The sequence below is a fragment of the Chrysochloris asiatica genome, unplaced genomic scaffold, assembly GCF_000296735.1.
Source record: "Chrysochloris asiatica unplaced genomic scaffold, ChrAsi1.0 scaffold00004, whole genome shotgun sequence".
Taxonomy (NCBI): Eukaryota; Metazoa; Chordata; class Mammalia; order Afrosoricida; family Chrysochloridae; genus Chrysochloris; species Chrysochloris asiatica.
Window position 1 is genome coordinate 33499789 of NW_006408522.1, and position 8936 is coordinate 33508724.

Below are 8936 nucleotides of genomic sequence, written 5' to 3' on the forward strand. Positions count from 1 at the left end.
AAAATATTGAAAGTGCCATGGGCTGCCAAAAGAACAAACAGATCTGGGTTGGAAGAAGTACAGCCAGAGTGCTCGTTAGAGGCCAGGATGGCCAGACTTAGTCCCTTATACTATGGACATATTGTCAGGAGGGAGCAGTCACTGGAGAGGGATATCATGTTTGGTAGGTCAGAGAAAAAGAGGGAGATGGATTTGCAAAGTTAGAGCTTCAATGGGCTCAAGCGTGGCAACAACTGTGAGGTTGGCCCAGTACCAGGCAGTGTTTCATTCTGTTGTGCATAGGGTCGCTATGAGTCAGTACCAACTCAATGGCACCTAACAACAACAACAACATTAACTTAGACTCCTGTTACGGCACTGTAGGATCAGCACTGAAATTCGAACCAAAAAATCTGTAGTTCAAACCCGCTGACAACACTGTACCAAGATCACTAGGAGTTGAAACTGACAGGACGGCACTTAACAACAACAACTTGGAGAAAACTTGGAATTTGCCCAAAGCCACAAATCACTATAGTTGAATCAAGACTTGAATTCAGGTCATTGTTCTAAAGCTCATACTCCTTCATTAAGCTTCCATAAATTTTTCAAGGAAAAGGAGTATAGGTGAAACAGTTGCCACAACTAAGTGGGTTGAGCATTTAGGAAGAAACCCAGAAAGAGGAAGGAGAATGAAAAAGGGCACAAAATATGTATGAATTACTGAATGGAAAACTAATTTGCTCTGTAAACTTTCACCCAAATGAAGATAAAAGTTTTTAAAATTAAAAGGAACCAAGGAGGCTGGAACACGGTAGCGTCCAGTGCAGTGGACTCATCTGAGTCGTTACTGTTTGGGAGTAAAGTCACTTCCCTCCCCGTGTCCGTTGTTCATACTCGTGTTCAAATAAAGCTAGATTATTGAAAAAGGCGAACCGTAAAGAAAAAAAAAAAAAAGAAAAAAAGAGCGCGACGGCGGTGTTGTGCGCCTGCGCGCTGGCGGCGACTGTGCCCAGCGGGGAGCGGGTCCGGAGCGGGCCGCCGGACCCGAAACTGAGGGTTTGAGGGGGGCGGGGGACTAAGGGGTCGTAGAGCTCCTTCGCAGGGGCATCGGCGGCCTGATGGAGTAAGAGGGATCATCTGTGTGAGTATTGAAGAGCCGAGCTACATTGAAGCGTATGGGAACACGAGGGTCCTGGTGGTCTGACCCTTCCTTGGAGGGCTTATGGGACTGCCGGAAGCGGCCAGGTCTCCTCCGGGCTGCAGTGCAGGAGCAACCCAGCGGTCCCCTTTCTTAGAGCCCACGCGGGTTTATGCAGGTGGTCCTTCTGGCTTCGGGGTACGGATTCTCTTGGGGGCGTTTCGGCTTTGCTTCCAGCCCCAACAGGAAAGGTGGCTCTGAAGCCTTGACCTTTAGGGGAGGTCGCTGAACTCCTTCAGAACCCGGTGAGGCTGAAAACTCAAGACTGGTGGTGCTTTAAGGCCTGCGAGTCTCAGGCTAGGATTCCTTTCGACTTCTGGTGACTGAAGGTCTTAGTTCTTTTTACTCCTCTTGTTTTTTTTTTTCTTTGGAATGCGTCTTAATAATAACAACTAACTATGAAGCGCTTACTATGTGTCAATTTATAGTCAGAGTATCCATGTATAATTATGTTGAGAAAATTACTTTGTACCCCGTTCTTTCTCTATGAGAGTAAGGTTTAGTCATCCTGTTAGGAATTTGAGATTTCTATGCCTCTTAGCAAGTTAAGGCTGCATCTTAAGGGAATTTCTTTACACAAGTGTGTTGTTATTCACCATAGTGGTTTATAGCGAATTCATTCAAACGACAAATAATTTTTTAGCACTTAGTTATCCTACTGTTCTAAACTCCATGAAAAATCATTACGTTTGTTTGAGGCCCTGCTCTCAAGTTTGGATGAAACAATGGTAGGTAGTATTCAGATCTATTGCTATGTACACAGGAACCTGGTGTGAAATGAGTTAGGAGTTGGGTTACTAACCACAGGTCAACAGTTGGAATCTACCAGTTGCTTCCAGCCCCTCCCTAGAGAAAAATGAGGTTTTCTGTTTCTGTAAATATTTACAGCCCCAGAAACCCTGTATAGAGTTGACTGCAGACAACCACCACGGACATGTGCTTGGCACTGTAGGATAAGTGCTGGACTGCTAACTATAAAGTCGGCCATTCAGACCTATCAGTTGTTGGGAAACACTACACAGGATCACTCTGAATTGGAGCATCTTGACAGCACACAACAACAACAGCAATTTATGTGCCAGATGCACTCAGGTCTGTCACTAAAAATAGGATTGTATAAAGCACTGGACCAAAAGGTCAGTGATTGAAGCCCACCAGCCACTCCTTGGAAACCCTATACAGGGTTGCTCTGAGTCGGAACCAGCTTGACAGCACTTAACAACAACAACAAAATGGAAGGTGGTTTTTGGCAGTCTTCAGATGAAGTCACTGAGAATCTGGTGATGATTTGTTGAAGCTCACCTATTAGAATAAGTGTTGAAATTCAGGCACTGTGATGCCAAATACTTTGTACCCCTCCTCATTTTGTTTTGTTTTATCAAGTTAGGCAAGTGCATGTACAGTTTTACAGTTTGTAGAGTTAGCAGTGAGACTTGACAGGGGTAGGGGTGGTGGTTAGTTGATACTTTGTTGTGTTGGTTCCCATGAGATGGTCATGCACCATTTTCAGGTTGTTGGTATGCTCAAATCCATTGTGTGGCCACAGTATTGTTTTAGTATGTTTCAACTGATCAGACTCATCTATATCAGACAATATTCTATTGTGATCACAGGGTTTTCATTGACTAATTGTGAGAAGTAGATTACCAGACCTTCTAAAACCCCTGGTGATGCTTTGGGTTTGGCATTGGGCTCCTAATCACTAGGTTGGTGGTTCAAACTCACCAGTTGCCCTGTAAGAGAAGATGAGGCTGGCTGTTCCATAAAGATTCACAGTGTCAGAAACCCTATATAGGGTTGCTGGGAGTTGGAATCATCTCAATAGCAGTGGGTTTTGTTTTTTTTCCTAGTCTGTCTTAGTCTGAAAATAGAAGAAAATGGTGGAAGCCTTGAATTAGATTATGAGATTTTTGTTGTTGTTGTTTCCTTGCTAGATGTTTTCAAAGAGAACTTCAAAATAACCTGCAAGGGGTAGAGAGTATGAAAGTATACCTGTTGTTGTTAAGTGTGCTTGAACTACCGACCTTGCAGTTCAAATGACTTTGCAGTGTGACGTGTTAACCCACAGCGCTACACCAAGACTACGAAACTACTCCTTACTTATTCAACTTTCCCATTTATGAAAACAGTAAAAAATCCACGATCTGAATGTTTTGTACATTAGCCTAGGTTTCCTCCTACTGTTCAACTCCCAGCTTGCAGAGCCACCCATGTCTGTCAGTCTCTTACCTGAGGCAGCCAGGTCTCCAGAGGGTCTCTTGGCCCCATTCCAAGCCCGAGCCATTGCTTCAGCTCTTTATGTGGAAGAGGCGACTGAGTTAGGCTGCTGAGCTTTTTTCCGAAGCAGCTGTTTGTCCCAGGTCTCATATTCCAATACCAGCAGTACATCACTCAATTCTGTGGAATCTTCTCCAACCTGCCAGGTAGCAAGCTGCAGGCAGTGAGGGCTACCGAAGTGATGGTGGGTGGGGGCATGGGCATGGGCACATTCAGCAATCCTCACAGACCATTTTGATTCCTTGTCCCCTCTGGTTGCCCAAGCTCTCCAGCCATCAACTGTACCTCTAATCCAGCCTTGAATCCCCAGATCCAGTTGAGTGCCAGCCCTGATGGCAGGGTCTTGGGGTCCAGAGCACAGGTATGCCTGGTGCACAGCCATTCTGAAAGTGTGCCTCCATCTGCCTCTGTGTTTGCACCTGATTTTTTATAACAAATTGCTCTTTGGAATCTAACTAACCATGTCCATAAATGAGGAGTGGGTATAGTCTGATTGAGCTAGTTCACTAGTAATGAGTTTGATTTAAAGGAAGATATTTTAAAAGGAAAAACTGAAATGGTGGTTATTGCATAGTTAGGGCAGATCACTGTAGTGTGAGTGCTGTTTTATAAGACAGGCAAGGAACAATGGTAGATACTAACTAACTTGGTCCTGGGACATGGATTAGCTCAGTGAGAAGTATACATCTTACATATTTTACTTTATATATTTTAAAGTATCTTAGTGGGGAGTCCTGGTGTGGTGCTATAGAATAAAGCACTGGACCACAAGGTCAGTTTGAACCACAAGGTTGGCAGTTCAAACAGGGTTGCTATGAATGGAACCTACTCAACAGCACTTAACAACAACAGTGGAAGGTTTAAGGTTAATTTGTGTATTCAATGATATGAGAACCTAGACAGTTTACATATGAATACTCCAGTTTCCTTTCCAGCATGTTAAAATCTCTAATTGAAATTAAAAGTCAGTTGTTTCTCTCTCTCTCTCTTTTTAACTGAAAGACTATCTGGAAGAATATCTAGAAGTAAGAGTTCTTAAATGTCTTGGTGGAACCCTGGTGTGGTGCTGTAGGATAAGCACTGGACTGCAAATTGCAAGGTCGGCTGTTTAAACCTACCAGCCGCTCCTCAGGAACCCTTAACAGAGTCACTGTGAGTTAGAACTGACTTGGTGGCACTTAACAGCAACAACAAATGTCCTGGTGTGGCACTATAGGATAAGCACTGTATTGCTAACCAAAATGTCTGTGGTTCAGACTTACCAGCTGCCTCATGGAAACAGGACTGTTGTGAGTCAGAGCTGACCCAACAGCACGTAACAACAACAACAACAAATGTGTATCCATAGGGGACTGGTAAAATAAATTATGTATCTTGTAGAAAGGATGCAGCAGTTGTGTATATCTCAGAATTCATTTTGAATTCTGAGATATATTAAATGAAAAAAGAACAAGGTATAAAAGAAAGTGTGCATTTTGCATATATATGAATAAAGTATCTCTGGAAGAATGCCAAGATACTAGTAGCTGTGGTAGTTGGTCATACTCATATTAGTTGACTAAGGAACAGAAGAGGAAGGGAAATATTTTTCCATGTAAGTTTTATATTATTAAAAAAATTCAAGCATCTAGAAAAGCGGAGGAAATGGTATATTGAACTTCTGTAAATCTATCAGTTGGATTTTAAAACCTGTTAATATTTTACTATTTTGAATTTTTTTTTACCCTATTTCACCCTTAAATTCTTTTAACATGTGTTTCTTAAAAAAAAAAAAAAAATATTCTGTGTAGTCCTAATATTATTATTATTATGTTGTTGTTGTTGTGAAGTGCTGTCGAGTCGGATCTGACCCATAACAACCCTATACAGGGTTTCCGAGGAGTAACTGGTGAGTTTGAACCGCCAGCCTTGCAGTTCATACTGCTTTGCAGTCTGGCATGTTAACCCACAGCCCACACTAGGACTCCTTATACTTAATAATAACTTATGTATATTTTTTAATGCAACACATAATCTTTATTCAAATTTCCCCCTCCTCATTTTTTTTTTTTAACCATTAGCTTGTTTGAAACAATTTACAATCAGAGTCTACACATTGCATTTGATTGTTAAGTCTTTTTAAAGTGTCTAGAACCATTAGCCTGCTTTCCCTTTGTGCCCTGTGACTTGTTACGGAGACCTGGTCAGTTATCTAGATTGATTTGACTGATTCTGGTGATGATCTATTATACTGACTGATTGGATACAGGTTAAAATACTCTGAGGATGAGATGTACTCTGGTTACCTCACTATCAGTGATGCTCTCTTAGGTATCTAGTACTGCCAAAACAGAAATAACACAAATTTTTTCTCTCACAGTAGGAGGTAGAAGTCTGAATTCATGATGCCAGCTCTAGGGAAAGGCTTTCTCTGGTGGCTCACAGTTAAGAAGGAAGGTCTTTGTTTCCTTTAAGCATCTCTAGGCTCAGCATCCTAGATCTCTGTGTGTGTGGGTTTTTTTTAATCTCCATGTGTTTTGTCATCAATCTTTCCCTGGATCTAGGAAGTTCCCAGCAGAGGGGCCTGGGTCCAAAGGATGTACTCCACTCTTGACTCTTCTTTCTTGGTGGTAGATGTCCCTTTTTTCTCTGCTGGCTTTTCCCTCCTATTATATAATGTAGAATAAGTCCTGGTGAGGTGCTGTGGGATAATGTACCACAAGGTTGGTTTGAACCACGAGGTCTGCTGTTCAAACTCACCAGCTGCTCCTTGGAAGGGAGATGGGCAGGTTAAGATGTAAGGTGTTGCAGGCCACATGCCAGGGTAACTCCCTTTATATTGGATCAGGACTGTGATGGAATTAAGGGTATTGCATCCCACCCTTAATCATTTTACAACTGATTTATCACATTAGATTACATAGGGAATCATTACATAACTGTCAAACCATTGAGGATCTTGGTCCAGCCAAGTTGAAACATATTTTTTTTGGGGGGGGGGGGGCGGGCGGGAACCACAATTCAATCCATGACAGATACTAAGATTGATTAGTGACTTCAGGTGATTGGCCTGAACCCTATATTGTAAGATTATATGGGTAACCTGCCCTTGTAAGACCAGCTGTAAGCAAGCACTTAAATTTTGAAACAACTATTACCTATTCAAAACATGTTTACCGTAAGAAGTTTCTTTCTTTCAACCTTCCTTTTTCTTTGTTATTAAATGAATTCTAGATTGCTTAGATGGCAGCATTCCTATTTTGCAGAGAAGAAATTTAAAGTTCAGAGAGATTAAATTTATTTGAGGTGGTATGGTATACCTTTGAAATGCTTTTATCTAATACCAAGACCCATTTTCGTTTTCTACCAAATTTCATATACTGTGAACTGGTAAATGAATGTAAAATGGTTATTACTCTAGCAGTTATGCTACTTGTACCATTTTGTATCATTTTGGGTGGTAATCAGTATAAGACTATAATTTGGGAGTATCAGAAAAGCAGGATATATTTGTATACCACTGTAATCTGTAGTGAATCTTGAAAATTCGGAATATGTAAACATAAACTTGATTTCTGGAATTCTAAAAAAGTTCCCTTATATAACCATTATGGCCTAAAATCTGCTAAGTTTATTAAAATATTAGAGGTTTAATTTTGTTAAATTTATTTTTAAAAGTTTAATATTGTAATGCATATATATTGGGAGCACGGTGGCTCCATGCTATAAGCACTGGGGTTGCAAATCTCGAGGTCTGAGATTTGAACCTGCTAGGAGACTTTTCTTTTCCTGCAAAGATTAAAAAACTTGGAAACCCTACACAGGGTTCTTATGAGTCAGAATTGCCTTAACGGCATCTAACAGCAACAATAACATGTAAGTTTTGAAAAGAACAAAAAGGTCTATAGTGAAAAGTAAATCTGTCCCAGACCCTCAATTCTCTTATTCCCAAGGGCAATGACTGCTTCTTGAGTATCCCTTGAGTATTTAGTATAGAGGTAAATTCTGACATTCATATGTAAGTGTACCTGTTGTTGTTGTGTGCCATTGACCTCACTTAACAGTTATCTCATTATCTGACATTTTGCATTTATGACCATAGTAAAAAATGGACTATCTGACTATTTTTGCACTAACAAGCTGTCTGGCTATGAATGCCAAGGTATGAGGTGATAGTTTAACACTGACTGTGATGGTTTAAGTTATATGTCAACCTGACTGGTTTGGTAGTTATGTAATGATGTAATGTGACAGTTAGCTATGATATAGTTATCTTTAATGTTGTGATATAGTGTGGTCATCATCCATTTTTGTATGCTGTCAATTTTCACATAATGGCTAGTCTTTAGAACCTAATCATGTTAATAAATGAGAAGTGGGTATATCTTAGCAGTATAACCTAAAGTAATAATATAAAGATTATACTTCAGTTTTTTAAAAGATTCTCACCCATTGTTTAAAAAAAGTCTTTATTTTGCATTCATGTATTCTTAATACGCTAGACTACAAAGCTGTTTGAACTGCAAGGTTGGCAGTTCAAGCTCACCAGCTTCTCCTTGGAAACCCTATACAGGATCACTATGGGTCAGAACTGACTCGACGGCACTTAACAACAACAACAACAATTCAGTAAATATTGAGTATGTATTTTATACCATACCGTGTTCCAGGTAGTGGAAATAAAATTATGAACAGGACAGACAGGCATTCCTGTCTTCCATCATGGAATTTTTAGTCTGTTGAGCAAATAATTACACTAATAGCTAAATATTGTTGCTATTGTTGTTAAATGCTGTCCTGTCAGTTCTGAGTCATAGTGGCCCTGAATAGCATTTCCGAGGTTTTAAGTCTTTGTGGGAGCAAAAAGCCTCATCTTTCTCCCATGAAGCAGCTGGTGTTCCGGAATACTCATACTTCGCAATGTTGTCCATAGCTTGTCATGCTCCACACAATCGAAAGCCTTTGCATAGTCAGTAAAGCAGAGGCAAACACCTTTCTGCTATTCTCTGCTTTCAGCCAAGATCCATCAGACATCAGCAGTGATATCCCTTGTTTCACGTCTTCTTCTGAATCCAGCTTGAACCTCTGGAAATTCTCTGTCAATGTATGCTTGCAGCCATTTCTGTATTACTTTACTCACATGAGATATCAAAGATACTGTCCGATGATTTCCACATTCCGTTGGGTCACCTCTCTTTGGAATGGGCACAAATACGGATCTCTTCCAATCAGTTGACCAAATAGTTGTCTTCCAAATTTCTTGGCATAGATGAGTGAGTGCCTCCAGTGCCGCCTCACTTTCTTGAAAGATTTCAATTTTTACTCCATCACTTCCTGGTGCCTTGTTCTTTGTCATTTCCTTCAATGCACCTTGGACTCCTCCTCCTTCAGTATCATTGGCTCTTGATCATATGCTACCTCTTGAAACAGCTGAACAGCAACCATTTCATTTGGTTCAATGACTCTGTGTATTCCTTCCATCTTCTTTTGATGCTTTCTG